At 36.2% G+C, this 18,422-nt stretch overlaps 1 protein-coding gene across 3 annotated transcripts in view; it reads right to left on the reverse strand.

The window, feature by feature from the left end:
* Nucleotides 1–18,422, reverse strand: part of PIBF1 (progesterone immunomodulatory binding factor 1) — a 212,723-nt gene that overhangs the window by 100,918 nt on the left and 93,383 nt on the right. The window lies entirely within an intron of this gene.

Below are 18,422 nucleotides of genomic sequence, written 5' to 3' on the forward strand. Positions count from 1 at the left end.
AGGAGTCAGTGCTGTGCCTCTGAGGTGGGAGAGCCAACTTCAGGACACTGGTCCACAAGAGACCTCACAGCTCCACATAATATCAAACGGCGAAAATCTCCCAGAGATCTCCATCTCAACACCAGCACCCAGCTTCACTCAACGACCAGCAAGCTACAGTGCTGGACACCCTATGCCAAACAACTAGCACGACAGGAACACAACCCCACCCATTAGCAGAGAGGCTGCCTAAAATCATAATAATAACTCCACAGACACCCCAAAACACAGCAAAAGACGTGGACTTGCCCACCAGAAAGACAAGATCCAGCCTCATCCACTACAACACAGGCACTAGTCCCCTCCACCAGGAAGCCTACACAACCCACTGAACCAACCTTAGCCACTGGGGACAGACACCAAAAACAACAGGAACTATGAACCAGCAGCCTGCAAAAAAGGAGACCCCAAACACAGTAAGATAAGCAAAATAAGAAGACAGAAAAACACACAGCAGATGAAGGAGCAAGATAAAAACCCACCAGACCTAACAAATGAAGAGGAAATAGGCAGTCTACCTGAAAAAGAATTCAGAATAATGATAGTAAAGATGACCCAAAATCTTGGAAATAGAATAGACAAAATGCAAGAAACACTTAACAAGGACCTAGAAGAACTAAAGATGAAACAAGCAATGATGAACAATGCAATAAATGAAATTAAAAATACTCTAGATGGGATCAATAGCAGAATAACTGAGGCAGAAGAAAGGATAAGTGACCTGGAAGATAAAATAGTGGAAATAACTACTGCAGAGCAGAATAAAGAAAAAAGAATGAAAAGAACTGAGGACAGTCTCAGAGACCTCTGGGACAACATTAAACACACCAACATTCAAATTATAGGGGTTCCAGAAGAAGAAGAGAAAAAGAAAGGGACTGAGAAAATATTTGAAGAAATTATAGTTGAAAACTTCCCTAATATGGGAAAGGAAATAGCTAATCAAGTCCAGGAAGCACAGAGAGTCCCATACAGGGTAAATCCAAGGAGAAATACGCCAAGACACATATTAATCAAACTGTCAAAAATTAAATACAAAGAAAACATATTAAAAGCAGCAAGGGAAAAACAACAAATAACACACAAGGGAATACCCATAAGGTTAACAGCTGATCTTTCAGCAGAAACTCTGCAAGCCAGAAGGGACTGGCAGGACATATTTAAAGTGATGAAGGAGAAAAACCTGCAACCAAGATTACTCTATCCAGCAAGGATGTCATTCAGATTTGATGGAGAAATTAAAACCTTTACAGACAAGCAAAAGCTGAGAGAGTTCAGCACCACCAAACCAGCTTTACAACAAATGCTAAAGGAACTTCTCTTGGGTAGAAACACAAGAGAAGGAAAAGACCTAGAATAACGAACCCAAAATAATTAAGAAAATGGGAATAGGAACATACATATCGATAATTACCTTAAATGTAAATGGAATAAATGTTCCCACCAAAAGACAAAGATTGGCTGAATGGATAGAAAAACAAGACCCATATATATGCTGTCTACAAGAGACCCACTTCAGACCTAGAGACACATACAGACTGAAAGTAAGGGGATGGAAAAAGATATTTCATGCAAATGGAAACCAAAAGAAAGCTGGAGTAGCAATTCTCATATCAGACAAAATAGACTTTAAAATAAAGACTACTAGAAGAGACAAAGAAGGACACTACATAATGATCAAGGGATCGATCCAAGAAGAAGATATAACAATTGTAAATATTTATGCACCCAACATAGGAGTACCTCAATACATAAGGCAAATACTAACAGTCATAAAAGGGGAAATCAACAGTAACACATTCATAGTAGGGGACTTTAATACCCCACTTTCACCAATGGACAGATCATCCAAAATGAAAATAAATAAGGAAACACAAGCTTTAAATGATACATTAAACAAGATGGACTTAATTGATATTTATAGGACATTCCATCCAAAAACAACAGAACACACATTTTTCTCAAGTGCTCATGGAACATTCTCTGGGATAGATCATATCTTGGGTCACAAATCAAGCCTTGGTAAATTTAAGAAAACTGAAATTGTATCAAGTATCTTTTCCGACCACGACACTATGAGACTAGATATCAATTACAGGAAAAGATCTGTAAAAAGTACAAACACATGGAGGCTAAACAATACACTATTTAATAACCAAGTGATCACTGAAGAAATCAAAAATTACCTAGAAACAAATGACAATGGAGACACGATGACCCAAAACCTATGGGACGCAGCAAGAGCAGTTCTAAGAGGGAAGTTTATAGCAATACAATCCTACCTTAAGAAACAGAAAACATCTCGAATAAACAACCTAACCTTGCACCTAAAGCGATTAGAGAAAGAACAAAAAACCCCCAAAGTTAGCAGAAGGAAAGATATCATTAAAAATCAGATCAGAAATAAATGAAAAAGAAATGAAGGAAACAATAGCAAAGATCAATAAAACTAAAAGCTGGTTCTTTGAGAAGATAAACAAAATTGATAAAGCATTAGCCAGACTCATCAAGAAAAAAAGGGAGAAGACTCAAATCAATTGAATTACAAATGAAAAAGGAGAAGTAACAACTGACACTGCAGAAATACAAAAGATCATGAGAGATTACTGCAAGCAACTCTATGCCACCAAAATGGACAACCTGGAAGAAATGGACAAATTCTTAGAAATGCACAACCTGCCAAGAATGAATCAGGAAGAAATAGAAAATATGAACAGACCAATCACAAGCACTGAAATTGAAACTGTGATTAAAAATTTTCCAACAAACAAAAGCCCAGGACCAGATGGCTTCACAGGCGAATTCTATCAAATATTTAGAGAAGAGCTAACACCTACCCTTCTGAAACTCTTCTAAAATATAGCAGAGGGAGGAACACGCCTAAACTCATTCTACGAGGCCACCATCACCCTGATAACAAAACCAGACAAGGAAGTCACAAAGAAAGAAAACTACAGGCCAATATCACTGATGAACATAGATGCAAAAATCCTCAACAAAATACTAGCAAACAGAATCCAACAGCACATTAAAAGGATCATACACCATGATCAAGTGGGGTTTATTCCAGGGATGCAAGGATTCTTCAATGTATGCAAATCAATCAATGTGATAAACCATATTAACAAATTGAAGGAGAAAAACCATATGATCATCTCAATCGATGCAGAGAAAGCTTTCGAGAAAATTCAACACCAATTTATAATAAAAACCCTGCAGAAAGTAGGCATAGAGGGAACTTTCCTCAACATAATAAAGGCCATATATGACAAATCCACAGCCAACATCATCCTCAATGGTGAAAAACTGAAACCATTTCCACTAAGATCAGGAACAAGACAAGGTTGCCCACTCTCACCACTCTTACTCAACATAGTTTGGGAAGTTTTATCCACAGCAATCAGAGGAGAAAAGAAAACAAAAGGAATCCAAATTGGAAAAGAAGAAGTAAAGTTGTCACTATTTGCAGATGACGTGATACTATACATAAAGAATCCTAAAGATGCTACCAGAAAACTACTAGAGCTAATCAAAGAATTTGGTAAAGTAGCAGGATACAAAATTAATGCACAGAAATCTCTTGCATTCCTATACACTAATGATGAACAATCTGAAAGTGAAATTAAGAAAACACTCCCATTTACCATTGCAACAAAAAGAATAAAATATCTAGGAATAAACCTACCTAAAGAGACAAAAGACCTGTATGCAGAAAATTATATAACACCCTGATGAAAGAAATTAAAGATGATACAAATAGATGGAGAGATATACCATGTTCTTGGATTGGAAGAATCAACATTGGGAAAATGACTCTACTACCTAAAGCAATCTACAGATTCAATGCAATCCCTATCAAACTACCACTGGCATTTTTCACCGAACTAGAACAAAATATTTCACAATTTGTATGTAAACACAAAAGACCCCGAATAGCCAAAGCAATCTTAAGAACGAAAAACGGAGCTGGAGGAATCAGGTTCCCTGACTTCAGACTATACTACAAAGCTACAGTAATCAAGACAGTATGGTACTAGAACAAAAACAGAAAGATAGATCAATGGAACAGGATAGAAAGCCCAGAGATAAACCCACGCACATATGGTCACCTTATCTTTGATAAAGGAGGCAGGAATGTACAATGGAGAAAGGACAGCCTCTTCAATAAGTGGTGCTGGGAAAACTGGACAGGTACATGTAAAAGTATGAGATTAGATCACTCCCTAACACCATACACAAAAATAAGCTCAAAATGGATTAAAGACCTAAATGTAAGGCCAGAAACTGTCAAACTGTTAGAGGAAAACATAGGCAGAACACTGTATGACATAAATCACAGCAAGATCCTTTTCGACCCACCTCCTAGAGAAATGGAAATAACAACAAAAATAAACAAATGGGACCTAATGAAACTTCAAAGCTTTTGCACAGCAAAGGAAACCATAAACAAGACCAAAAGACAACCCTCAGAATGGGAGAAAATATTTGCAAATGAAGCAACTGACAAAGGATTAATCTCCAAAATTTATAAGCAGCTCAATAACAAAAAAACAAACAATCCAATCCAAAAATGGGCAGAAGACCTAAATAGACATTTCTCCAAAGAAGATATACAGACTGCCAACAAACACATGAAAGAATGCTCAACATCATTAATCATTAGAGAAATGCAAATCAAAACTACAATGAGATATCATCTCACACCGGTCAGAATGGCCATCATCAAAAAATCTAGAAACAATAAATGCTGGAGAGGGTGTGGAGAAAAGGGAACACTCTTGCACTGCTGGTGGGAATGTGAATTGGTTCAGCCACTATGGAGAACAGTATGGAGGTTCCTTAAAAAACTACAAATAGAACTACCATATGACCCAGCAATCCCACTACTGGGCATATACCCTGAGAAAACCATAATTCAAAACGAGTCATGTACCAAAATGTTCATTGCAGCTCTATTTACAATAGCCAGAAGATGGAAACAACCTAAGTGTCCATCATCGGATGAATGGATAAAGAAGATGTGGCACATATATACAATGGAATATTACTCAGCCATAAAAAGAAACAAAACCGAGCTGTTTGTAATGAGGTGGATAGACCTAGAGTCTGTCATACAGAGTGAAGTAAGTCAGAAAGAGAAAGACAAATACCATATGCTAACACATATATATGGAATTTAAGAAAAAAAAATGTCATGTAAGACAGGAATAAAGACACAGACCTACTAGAGAATGGACTTGAGGATATGGGGAGGGGGAAGGGTAAGCTGTGAAAAGCGAGAGAGGCGTGGACATATATACACTACCAAACGTAAGGTAGACAGCTAGTGGGAAGCAGCCGCAAAGCACCGGGAGATCAGCTTGGTGCTTTGTGACCGCCTGGAGGGGTGGGATAGGGACGGTGGGAGGGTGGGAGACGCAAGAGGGAAGAGATATGGGAACATATGTATATGTATAACTGATTCACTTTGTTATAAAGCAGAAACTAACACACCATTGTAAAGCAATTATACTCCAATAAAGATGTAAAAAAAAAAACCCAAAAAAACCCAAAACACTATCATTGATCTGTTTAAGTGGCACTATCAAACAAATTTATTTTGATTGAGATTAATAGTCACTAATGTTAAAACTTACAAATTGGTTAAATTTCAATGCTAATGTAATTTAAAATGTTTTCATCAGTGGTATGTTAGTCACACTATGACATTTGTATTCTAATGAAATGGTGCCAAATACGAAAAAAAAATATACCCATAACAATTGAGAAAATGGTAACAGGAACATACATATCAATAATTACCTTAAATGTGAATGGATTAAATGCTCCAACCAAACGACACAGGCTCATTGAATGGATTCAAAAAGAAGACCCATATATATGCTGTCTACAGGAGACCCACTTGAGACCTAGGGACATATACAGACTGAAAGTGAGGGGATGGAAAAAGATATTCCATGCAAATGGAAATCAAAAGAAAGCTGGAGTAGCAATACTCATATCAGATAAAATAGACTTGAAAATAAAGAATGTTACAAGAGACAAGGAAGGACACTACATAATGATCAAGGGATCAATCCAAGGAGAAGATATAACAATTATAAATATATATGCACCCAACATAGGAGCACCTCAATACATAAGGCAACTGCTAACAGCTATAAAAGAGGAAATCGACAGTAACACAATAATAGTGGGGAACTTTAACACCTCACTTGCACCAATGGACAGATCATCCAGACAGAAAATTAATAAGGAAACACAAGCTTTAAATGACACAATAGGCCAAATAGATTTAATTGATTTTTATAGGACATTCCATCCAAAAACAGCAGATTACACTTTCGTCTCAAGTGTACACAGAACATTCTTCAGGACAGACCACATCTTGAATCACAAAATCAAGCCTCAGTATATTTAGGAAAACTGAAATCGTATGAAGCATCTTTTCCTACCACAACACTATGAGATTAGAAATCAATTACAGGGAAAAAACCATAAAAAACACAAACACGTGTAGGCTAAACAATGTGTTACTATATAAGCAAAAGATCACTGAAGAAATCAAAAAAATACCTAGAGAAAAACGACAATGAAAACAGGATGATCCAAAGCCTATGGGATGCAGCAAAGGCAGTTCTAAGAGGGAAGTTTATAGCAATACAAGTCTACCTCAAGAAACAAGAAAAATCTCAAATAAACAATCTAACATTAGGGGAAAAAAAACAAAAAAACCCCAAAGTTAACAGAAGGAAAGAAATAATAAAGATCAGAGCAGAAATAAGTGAAATAGAAACAAAGAAAACAATAGCAAAGGTCAATAAAACTAAAAGCTGGTTCTTTGAGAAGATAAACAAAGTAGATAAAACTTTAGCCAGTCTCATCAAGAAAAAGAGGGAGGGTACTCAAATCAATAAAATTAGAAATGAAAAAGGAGCTACAAAAGACATTGCAGAAATACAAAGCATCATAAGAGACTACTACAAGCAACTCTATGCTAATAAAACGGACTACCTGCAAGAAATGGACAGACCAATCACAAGTAACGAAATTGACGCTGTGATTAAAAATCTTCCAACAAACTAAAGTCCAGGACCAGATGGCTTCACTGATGAATTCTATCAAACATTTAGAGAGGAGCTAACACCCATCCTTCTCAAACTCTTCCAAAAAATTGCAGAGGAAGGAACACTCCCAAACTCATTCTATGAGGCCACCATCACCCTGCTACCAAAACCAGACAAAGATACTACAAAAAAAGAAAATTACAGACCAATATCACTGATGAATATAGATGCAAAAACCCTCAACAAAATACTAGAAAACAGAATCCAACAACACATTAAAAGGATCATACACCATGATCAAGAGGGATTTATCCCAGGGATGCAAGGATTCTTCAATATATGCAAATCAATCAATGTGATACACCATATCAACAAATTGAAGAAGAAAAACCATATGATCATCTCAATAGATGCAGAAAAAGCTTTTGACAAAATTCAATGCCATTTATGATAAAAACCCTCCAGAAAGTGGGCACAGAGGGAACCTACCCCAACGTAATAAAGGCCATATATGACAAACCCATAGCAAACATCATTCTCAATGGTGAAGAACTGAAACCATTTCCTCTAAGATCAGAAACAAGACAAGGATGTCCACTGTCACCACTATTATTCAACATAGTTTTGGAGGTCCTAGCCATGGCAATCAGAGAAGAAAAAGAAATAAAAGGAATACAAATTGGAAAAGAAGAAGTAAAACTGTCACTGTTTGCAGATGACATGATACTATACATAGAGAATCCTAAAGGTGCCACCAGAAAACTACTAGAGCTAATCAATGAATCTGGTAAAGCTGCAGGATACAAAATTAATGCACGGGGCTTCCCTGGTGGCACAATGGTTAATAATCCACCTGCCAATGCAGGGGACATGGGTTCAAGCCCTGGTCCAAGAAGATGCCATATGCTGCAGAGTATCTAAGCCCGTGTGCCACAACTACTGAGCCTGTGTTCTAGAGCCCCTGAGCCACAACTACTGAGCTTGCATGCCACAACTACTGAAGCCCGTGCACCTAGAGCCCATGCTCTGCAACAAGAGAAGCCACTGCAATGAGAAGACCCTGCACTGCAATGAAGAGTAGCCCCCGCTCACCGCAACTAGAGAAAGCCCGCACACAGCAACAAAGACTCCATGCAGTCAAAAATAAATTAAAAAAAAATTAATGCACAGAAATCTCTTGCATTCCTATACACTAACAATGAAAGATCAGAAAGAGAAATTAAGGAAACAATCCCATTCACCACTGCAATGAGAAGAATAAAAATACCTAGGAATAAACCTACCTAAGCAGGTAAAAGACCTGTACTCAGAAAACTATAAGACACTGATGAAAGAAATCAAAGATGACACAAACAGATGGAGAGATATACCATGTTCTTGGATTGGAAGAATCAACATTGTGAAAATGTGTATACTACTCAAAGTAATCTACAGATTGAATGCAATTCCTATCAAATTACCAGTGGCATTTTTTACAGAACTAGAACAAAAAATATTAAAATTTGTATGGAGACACAAAAGACCCCAAATAGCCAAAGCAGTCTTGAGGCAAAAAAACCGAGCTGGAGGAATCAGACTCCCTGACTTCAGACTACACTACAAAGCTACAGTAATCAAGACAATACAGTACTGGCACAAAAACAGAAACATAGATCAATGGAACAGGATAGAAAGCCCAGAGATAAACCCACAAACCTATGGTCAACTAATCTATGACAAAGGAGGCAAGGATATACAATGCAGAAAAGACAGCAGCTTCAGTAAGTGGTGCTGGGAAAACTGAACAGGTACATGTAGAAGAATGAAATTAGAACACTCCCGAACACCATACACAAAAATAAACTCAAAATGGATTAGAGACCTAAATGTAAGGGTGGACACTATAAAATTCTTAGAGGAAAACATAGGAAGAACACTCTGACATAAATCACAGCAAGATTTTTTTTGATCCACCTCCTAGAGTAATGGAAATAAAAACAAAAATAAACAAATGGGACCTAATGAAACTTAAAAGACTGCAAAGCAAAGGAAACTACAAACAAGACGAAAAGACAGCCCTCAGAATGGGAGAAAATATTTGCAAACGAATCAACGGACAAAGGATTAATCTCAAAAATATATAAACAGCTCATGCAGCTCCATATTAAAAAAACAAACAACCCAATCCAAAAATGGGCAGAAGACCTAAATACACATTTCTCCAAAGAAGACATACAGATGGCCAAGAAGCACATGAAAAGCTGCTCAACATCTCTAATTATTAGAGAAATGCAAATCAAAACTACAATGAGGTATCACCTCACACCAGTGAGAATGGGCATCATCAGAAAATCTACAAACAACAAATGCTGGAGGCGGTATGGAGAAAAGGGAATCCTCTTGCACTGTTGGTGGGAATGTAAACTGATACAGCCACTATGGAGAACAGTACGGAGGTTTCTTAAAAAACTAAAAATAGAATTACCATATGACCCAGCAATCCCAGTACCAGGCATATACCCAGAGAAAACCATAAGTCAGAAAGACACATGCACCTCAATGTTCATTGCAGCAGTATTTACAATAGCCAGGTCACAGAAGCAACCTAAATGCCCATCAACAGACAAATGGATAAAGAAGATGTGGTACATATATACAATGGAATATTTGTCATAAAAAGGAATGAAATTGGGTCATTTGTAGAGACCTGAATGGATCTAGATTCTGTCATACAGAGTGAAGTAAGTCAGAAAGAGAAAAACAAATATCGTATATTAACGCATATATGTGGAACTTAGAAAAATGGTACAGATGAGCCAGTCTGCAGGGCAGAGATAGAGACACAGATGTAGGGAACAAACGTATGGACACCAAGGGGTCCAAGCAGCGAGGTGGTGGGGGTGGTGGTGGGATGAATTGGGAGATTGGGATTGACATGTATACACTGATGTGTATAAAATTGATGACTAATAAGAACCTGCTGTATAAAAAAAAAAAAAGCAGTGAAGATGACTTGTTTTGGAAAACTATTTTAATTGTTTTAATTAAAAAAGTGCCTCAAGTGATATTGAAGATTCATGTAATGAGACTGAAGCATTCTTTTACATAATGTAATTTTAAATATTTACGTATAACTAAATCAAGCAAGGATTCTAAAGCCAGACTGTGTGGGTCCACACCTTCCCCTTTCTACCTATGTCTCAGTTTCCACAGCTATAAAATGTGAATAATTATAGTAATATCATGTTATGAGGATTAAATGAACTAATATTAGTAAAATGCTTAAAACTGCTGGTACAGTAAACACTAAGTATTTATTGAATGAAATTAAATACTCAAGATTGCCAGACACTTTTTATAAAAATTTAAAAAAAAAGGGCTGTCATGGGTAAAACGATAGGTGACCTTACATGCTTTCCTGGCCAAGCAGTTCCATTTTTCAATCTGGCCTACATGTCTCATCATGTTTCATATGAACCATAAGATGTTCTAATTACTTGAAATATAGAAATTTTGGAAGCATAGAACTTGATTTTTTTTTCAGTAGTAGAATGTTATCCTTACCAAGACACAGAACTATGTCTTCAAAGTCAAATAATTTTTCATTTGCCCAGCTAAAGAGATGCACTGGGAAAAGCATGCTGATATCCAGGAAGCAGTCCACAAACGGTGACCCGCCTACTCAGACCTGGGAATGGCCACAGAGAAGGAGGTGGATAATGACCACTGCTACTTGTGGAAGCTCCTGAAAAGCTGGCATAAATGCTTTAGATGAGGAATCAGCAAACTTCTTCTGTAAAGGTCCAGAAGCAAAAATTTTAGGCTTTGTGCAGTTGTAGCATGAAAGGAGGCATAGATGATCCATAAGCGAATGTGTGTACTGTGTTCCAATAACACTTTATTTATGGACACTAACATTTGAATTTCATAATTTTCAAATGTCATGACATATTCTGATTTTTTTCTAATAATTAAAGAATATAAAAACCATTTTTAGCTTGCAGGCTGTGCTAAAACAGATGGCAGGCTAGATTTGGTTTGGCTCTGATTTGAATTGTCAACCTCTGATTAGAAGCTCTGGAACATTACTGACAACATGCTAACCAAGTCCATGACCTGGCTCTTACTGCTGCTTGGAATAAACTTATTCATATCTATTAGACTATTATATTCTCTGCACTGGGTGTTCCAAAAATTGCTGTCTTTTATTAAGACATTCAGAGCCCTCTTCACTCTCCTTTGACGACTTCCTCTTTACTAAGATCAGTTATCTATCCAGCAAAGGTTTCTTCTGCTTCCCAACTTTCAATTATTTTTTGTCTGACGCTCCCACCCCGGCCATAAAGTAGACAAATAAATTTGAATACTGGCACAACCACCCATTGGCTATACCTTTTTTAATCACTCAAAGAAACCCAGCTTTATTGGGATGTAATTTACATACATAAAGTTCACCAGTTTTGAGCATATAAGTCTATGAGTTTCAACAAATGTTTATAGTCATATAACCATGGCCACGACCATGATACAGAACATTTCCATCAAACCCCCAAATTCTCTGTGCTACTTTGAAGTCAATATTTTTAACCTAGCTACCTCTGGCTCTTGGTGACTGACCATCTGTCATTAGTTTTGTCTTTTCTAGAGTGTCACAAAAATGAAATCAAACAGTATGTAGCCTTTTGTAACTGCCTTCTTTCATTCAACATAATGCGTTTTAAAAGATTCACCCATGTTATTGTATGTTGAGTAGTTGGTTTCTTTTTCTTGCTGAGTAGTTTTACATAGTATGAATATACCAAAATTTGTTCATTCATTCACTATCTGATGAGTATTTGGGTTGTTTTCAGTTTTGGACCATTATGATAAGGCTGCTATAAACATTTACAGACAGGTCCTGTGTGGACACATGTTTTTATTTCTCTTGGGTAAATAACCAGAAGCAGGACTGCTGAATCACATAGTAAGTTAATGTTTAACTTTATAAAAAACTGCCAAACTGTTTTCCAAAGTGACTGTACCGTTCTGCATTTGTACCAGCAATGTATGGATACTCCAGCTAATCCACAATCTTGTCAACATCTGGTAACAATAGTGTTTTAAAACCTAGCCATTCTAGATTGTAGAATTCTGGTTGTCGTGGTATTTAATTGTGGTTTTCGTTTTCATTTTCCTGATGACAGATGATGTTGAGCATCTCTTCTTTTGCTTATTGGTTATTTGCATTTCTTCTTTCATGAAATGTCTATTCAAACCTTGGACACCGCCCCCCCCACCCCGCCTTTTTTTTTTTAAATTGGAATGCTTATCTTAAGTTGTAAGCATTCTGGATACAAGTCCTTTATTAGATACATTTTTGGCAAATATTTTCCCCAAGTCTGTGTCTTGCCTTTTCCTTTATCAGAAGCGCAAAAATTTCTTTTTTGATGAAGTCCAATTTAACAAGTGTTTTCTTCATGCTTCACTCTGTGTCCTATTTATGTACTCTTTGATAAACCCAAGGTTAATAAGATTTTTCTCTTATGTTTTTTTTTCTAGTTTTTGTCCTTATATTTAGATCTATGAATGATTATAAATTAATTTTTATATTTTGTTTGAGGTAAGGGTTGAGGTGTAGTATTTTTGCGTATGGATATCAAAACATTCTAGCATGTTGTTGAAAAGACTATGTAATTCCTTATTGAATTATCCTGGTACTTTCATCTCTTAAAAATTATTTTGGATAGGGCTTCCCTGGTGGCACAGTGGTTGAGAGTCCGCCTGCCGATGCAGGGGACACGGGTTCGTGCCCCGGTCCGGGAAGATCCCACATGCCGCGGAGCGGCTGGGCCCGTGAGCCATGGCTGCTGAGCCTGCGCGTCTGGAGCCTGTCCTCCGCAACGGGAGAGGCCACAACAGTGAGAGGCCCGCGTACCACAAAAAAAAAAAAAAAAAAAAAAAAAAATTTTTGGATATTCTGGGTCCTGTACATTTCCATATAAATTTTAGGTTACTTTCTCATTTTCTACAAAATACCTGCTGAGTTTTTCATCATGATTGCACTGAATCTATTCATCACTTTGGGGACAACTGACACTTTAGCAATATTCAGTGTTCCAATCTATGAACGTGATGTGTCTCTCTACTTATTTAGGTCTACCTTACTTTTTCTCAGCAATATTTACTAGTTTTCAGTGTCGTGTACTTGCTTCATATTTTGTTAATTTAATCCTTAAATACTTAGTATTTTTGATGCTATTACAGATAGTATTAAAAAACTTTTAATTTTCAAAAATTTCAACTGCTTATTGCTAGTATACAGAAATACAATTGACCTTTTTCATGATGACCCTGTATTCTGTAATCTTGCTAAAGTTACATTAGTTTAATTGCTTGCTTGTAGATTTCAGCTATGACATTTTAAGAAAACAACCTCCTTCAGCCTTAATTTCCTCACTTAAAAAGATTAGCATTTGTGAGAAATAACAGAAATTGAGAAAAAAATTAATCAAGGAAGGAAAAAAACTCTCAAAGCATTTGGCACAGTATCTAACCCACAGAAAGTATTTAGCACTTATTAAATCTCTTCCCAAACTTCACAGTTCTTAGTACAAGTTTCAGCAATGTTGACGTGTCCAAAATTTTTATCTTATAGGCCTGATCTTTCTCCCAGGCTTGAGTTCCTTAGTCCCATTTATTTACCGTATTTTTATTATGTCAATGGTGTGTTAGAACTTCAGGTACAAGTCCTAAATCAATATCATAACCTTCATTCATCCATGAATCACCTCTGCTTTCAGAAAGTCTTATTTCTGAATGAAATCATTGTCAACTCCACTATCCAAACTTTTGTAGGAATCACTGATAACTGCCCCAAACATACTTTCAAATCTAGTCAGTTACTGAGTCCTTAATAACCACGATAGCTACTGTTTAATGTTGATTATGTGACAAACTCTATGCCAAACACTAATTTAGTCTTCACAACAATTCTATGAGTTAAGTTACTATTACTGTCTTCATTTTATAGATGAGGAAACTGAGACACAGAGGTTAAATACCTTTCCTAAAGCATGCACCCAGTAACAATAGAGCCAGTATCATAAGCTAGGCAATCTACGTCCAGAAACAGTAATCTGAAACATAAATTATATTGCCTCTAATGTGTGCAGACTGTAGGATCCACTTGCTTGTGAAGATAGTGGGATTGGGTACTATTAGAGAATATTTGGAGAAATCCAAGAAATATTTAACGCTCCATTAAATGCATTAATGCACCCTCAGCATGATGTTCTTGAAAAAGACAGGTGCAAAGAGGCCAGGAGCAAATGGGAAATAAAATTATGACTATGTTATTTGCTGGGCTCATAGTGAAAACCCCAACTCAGAGGTCTCTGGTAGATGTGGATGGAGAATGAGATAGGTTTAAGAGAGGCCATTAAGCCCCAGTCCCATCTTAACACGGGCTAGCTTCTGAAGACTATATACATCAGCGCATATATACTCCCAAAGGCTGAAAATTGCAAGTGATCTCCAACCCTGTTTTTCTAGTCACAGGAAAAGAGGAAGCGGAAGAGCAAGCTGTCCTCATGATTTTGACCTTTTTGCTAGAGACTACCCAACTAGAAACATGGCCCGAACAATGTCTTGGAATAGGATCCAAACATAGTAGAAATTTCTTTTCTCTAGGAAAGGGAGCGTGGTGAGTAGAGAGCAGGGTAGAAAAATCTCCATAAGTCACCATCCCCCAGCTGTATTTCTAAAACCAATTTTCCCATCTATTCCCTATGCCATCACACCAATTGAGGCCATGGTTACATGTCACCTGAGCTTCAGGTGCTCCTATTCATGGTATCTTGAATTACTCTGAATATATATATATAGAAGTATATATAATATATATATATAAAATATGTCTATATAGATATATTACTGCCAAGTTAATTCTCTAAAATGATTTTTATCACAACACCCCTCACTGCTCACTGAAGAAATATAAGCTCTTCATTCTGACATTTCAGGCCTACCAGAATATGAAATTATTTATATTCTCTACCTAACTGTACACTCCAAATCAGTTGACTGAATTATCTGTTGTTTCCTGACAATCCTTTACTTTTTTTTTCTCCTACATTTAGGAAGGTTTATAAAGTTTTGGGACTGCCCTTCTCTCAGATCTGCATTATCACAATTCATACTTCAGATGCTTATTTCATAGACCACCTCCTCTAAAAGGTCATTCCCGATACTCCTTTAAAATAGATAGGGACATTCATAGACCAGTATTGACTCCTTAAGATAGAGAACATTTTGCTTTAAAATATAAATATATATATACATTTATTCTTTCTGCTCTTTGGAAACAAAAATCATATTTTAAGTTTTTTTTCTTCTACAGTGTTATGCACAAAGGTTCAATGAATATTGAGTTGAATACTTTCTAGTCCAGCATAAGAAAAATTCAGAGAGAGATTTTACCTTCCTATTACTGTTATCATAGTTCACACTCCACCAAAGAGAAATCTGAGCACAGCATAACGTATTTTTCTCCACATTCTCCTCTGAAACTATGGGGAGAGATATGTTTCTCTTCTGCTTTCTGAGGTTCATTGTAAAGTACGGAGTTCATGATGTTGGCTCCCATTTAAAATAAAAGGAAATAAGGCAAGCAGTGTTAAACATTTGGAATTGACAGGAAGGAAGCCTTAAGTTCATCCGCATATTAAAGAAACGAGGGAGGCAGAGAACATTTCATAGAATTGTGCAATGGATACTCAAATTCTCACAGGGAAGAGGCAGTCACGGCAATTAATTTCCATTAGGTTCTATTTTAAAATGGTCAAGGAAAATGAGTTTAGCTGTATGGAATTTTACTTTAGGTACAATTATGTAGGTATAAATTTGTAACACCTATCAGATAGTATTGGCAACTAAAAATTCTTAGAAGTGTTTATAAAATTATATCATATTTTTTTTTTTTGCAGTACGCGGGCCTCTCACTGTTGTGGCCTCTCCCGTTGCGGAGCACAGGCTCTGGACGCGCAGGCTCAGTGGCCATGGCTCACGGGCCCAGCCGCTCCGTGGCATGTGGGATCCTCCCAGACCGGGGCACGAACCCGTGTCCCCTGCTTCGGCAGGCGGACTCTCAACCACTGCACCACCAGGGAAGCCCTATCATAATTTTTATAAATAAAATTCATAAAAAGCAAAAAGTTAGATACCTTTTTCATAGTTCTATTCAAACAAACCCCAAGAATTACTATTGCTGTTCTTTTTATTGAAAGCTTATAAAAAGTTTGAGCCATTAGTTCAACATTTCTCTAGTGCTCTCTATCATCAAAGACATATGTATGGTTTAAGAAGTCATAAACTTTAGCTATGTCTTAGTATACCTTAATTTGTAAATGTAGTGCTTAAAATTTGTGGGATGAGAACTGGTACATAAGCCTGCAGAAAGGTTGTTAGAGCTTACAATTTCTTATAAGTGTAATGCTTAATATCTAAGGGAGCTATTGATAGTGGTGGGCAAGGGGTGGTTTCTATAATGAAAAGAGGCATTATTTACTATAATGGATAACACATATAAATGTAGAGTAGCTAGCAACATGGAAAACTGGCTAAAAAATTGTTTTCCTTTAGAAGCATTCAGTTCATAGTTTTAATTTTCAAAAATTAGAGACCAGCACTTTAGTTAAACAACCTGATTTATATTTTACAAGTGCTATTTGGGGTCCAAAAAAAAATGTTTACTATATACAAATGATTGAATTTAATAACACATTTCCCATTTAAACATGTTGACATTTCTGGATCAATGCACAGTTCAACCAATGGCAAAAGTTGAGAAGTGAGTAAGAACAGACATGTCCTGTGGTAGCAACATACAGAACATTCCATTCTCATAAATGACAGGCTATTAACCATACCTTGATTTTCCTGTAAACTACTTTAAAAAACAATTTCAAAGCTAACATTTCATTGTCATTTAAGGTATATGAGTTCCTTTACAGGTTTACATATGGACAGTCTATCTGACTAGAATGATCTGGGTGCACCCTTGCCTGGAGGCTGGGAGATGCATTCTTTTGGGCATTTTCCATCTGTGATTTTGGACAAAAGGAATTTTAGAAATGGTAGGCATCATCACATTTGGAGTATCTATGAATATTCTAGCTAATAGAAGTTCATATTTGGGGTCCCAGTGAATTAGGAGGAAACATCTGAATTCTAATCATAGTATGTGGATGTCAGTTAAGTTTCACTGTTTGAAGACCCATTAACTCATTTCCTACTTTTAACAAATATACAGATTAGACTTTTCATTTGTAAAATAAAAACACATTGCCTTTAAGCTAAAAAAATCCATTTAAAAAATACATGGATATATATTTTAAAACTCACAACAATGCAAGGGAAATCCCAACAGTAAATTACTAATAATTAAAATAAACTAAGTTGAGGAAAGGGATCCCCTTCTTCAGAGAGCCTTGTAACAAGTCCAGTTATCCATCTGCATGAAATAGTTTTACTAGATTGTGTCAGAGACTGCTCCTAACCCTTTATCTTTATCGTACTGAATAGAGAACAGACACAACTGAACTTTAAAAGTCAACTAACTGGATGTTGAGAACAAATAATAATAGTTAACATTTACTGAGAACTTAAAACTGTATAATAAATATCATTTAGTTTTGTGATGCACAGAATTATGTAAAATATCAGTTACGTTTTCTTCTTTCATTTACAAGTAAGACACTTTAATGCATAAAAGGAATTGAGAATATTCTCACATCTGGTAACAACGATTTCTGGAATTTCTTCATATCTAGTTACAATGATTTCTACAGAAGGAGAAACTAAATGATCACATATCTGGCATATGCCATAGAAATAAACAGGTTACACATACATTTGTTAAAACCAGGAAGGGCTAAAAGTTTGCTGACTGAAAAAAATAAGTAGAACAAAAATAAAACGTGAAAGTCATTATATTATTAAAGCATTCAAGATCTTACTTACTGAATCTTAAATAGAGTAAAGCAAAATTCAATCGCTATATAGAAAAAAGCAATTATACGGTCTAAACGAAGTTAATATAGCTTAGCTTAAAGCTAGATTTTTACACTGTTTCTGTTGAAAACGTCCAACTCTATTTCTTTAACCCTTAATGTCATTGCCATGATGTTCTTAAAAAATGTTACTAAAAGTCATGTAGGATGTCTTTTAATTCATAATAAATATGCCACAACATCATATGGTACAGAGTCTAGAATCTTTAAGGTGCCATTTGCTTAACAGCAAGTAATTTGCTAAATGTCAAGTTAGTAGGTTGAAAAGATAATCTAACTTTATAGAATT

This window comes from Pseudorca crassidens, chromosome 18 (genome assembly GCF_039906515.1).
Source record: "Pseudorca crassidens isolate mPseCra1 chromosome 18, mPseCra1.hap1, whole genome shotgun sequence".
In the NCBI taxonomy this organism is placed as follows: Eukaryota; Metazoa; Chordata; class Mammalia; order Artiodactyla; family Delphinidae; genus Pseudorca; species Pseudorca crassidens.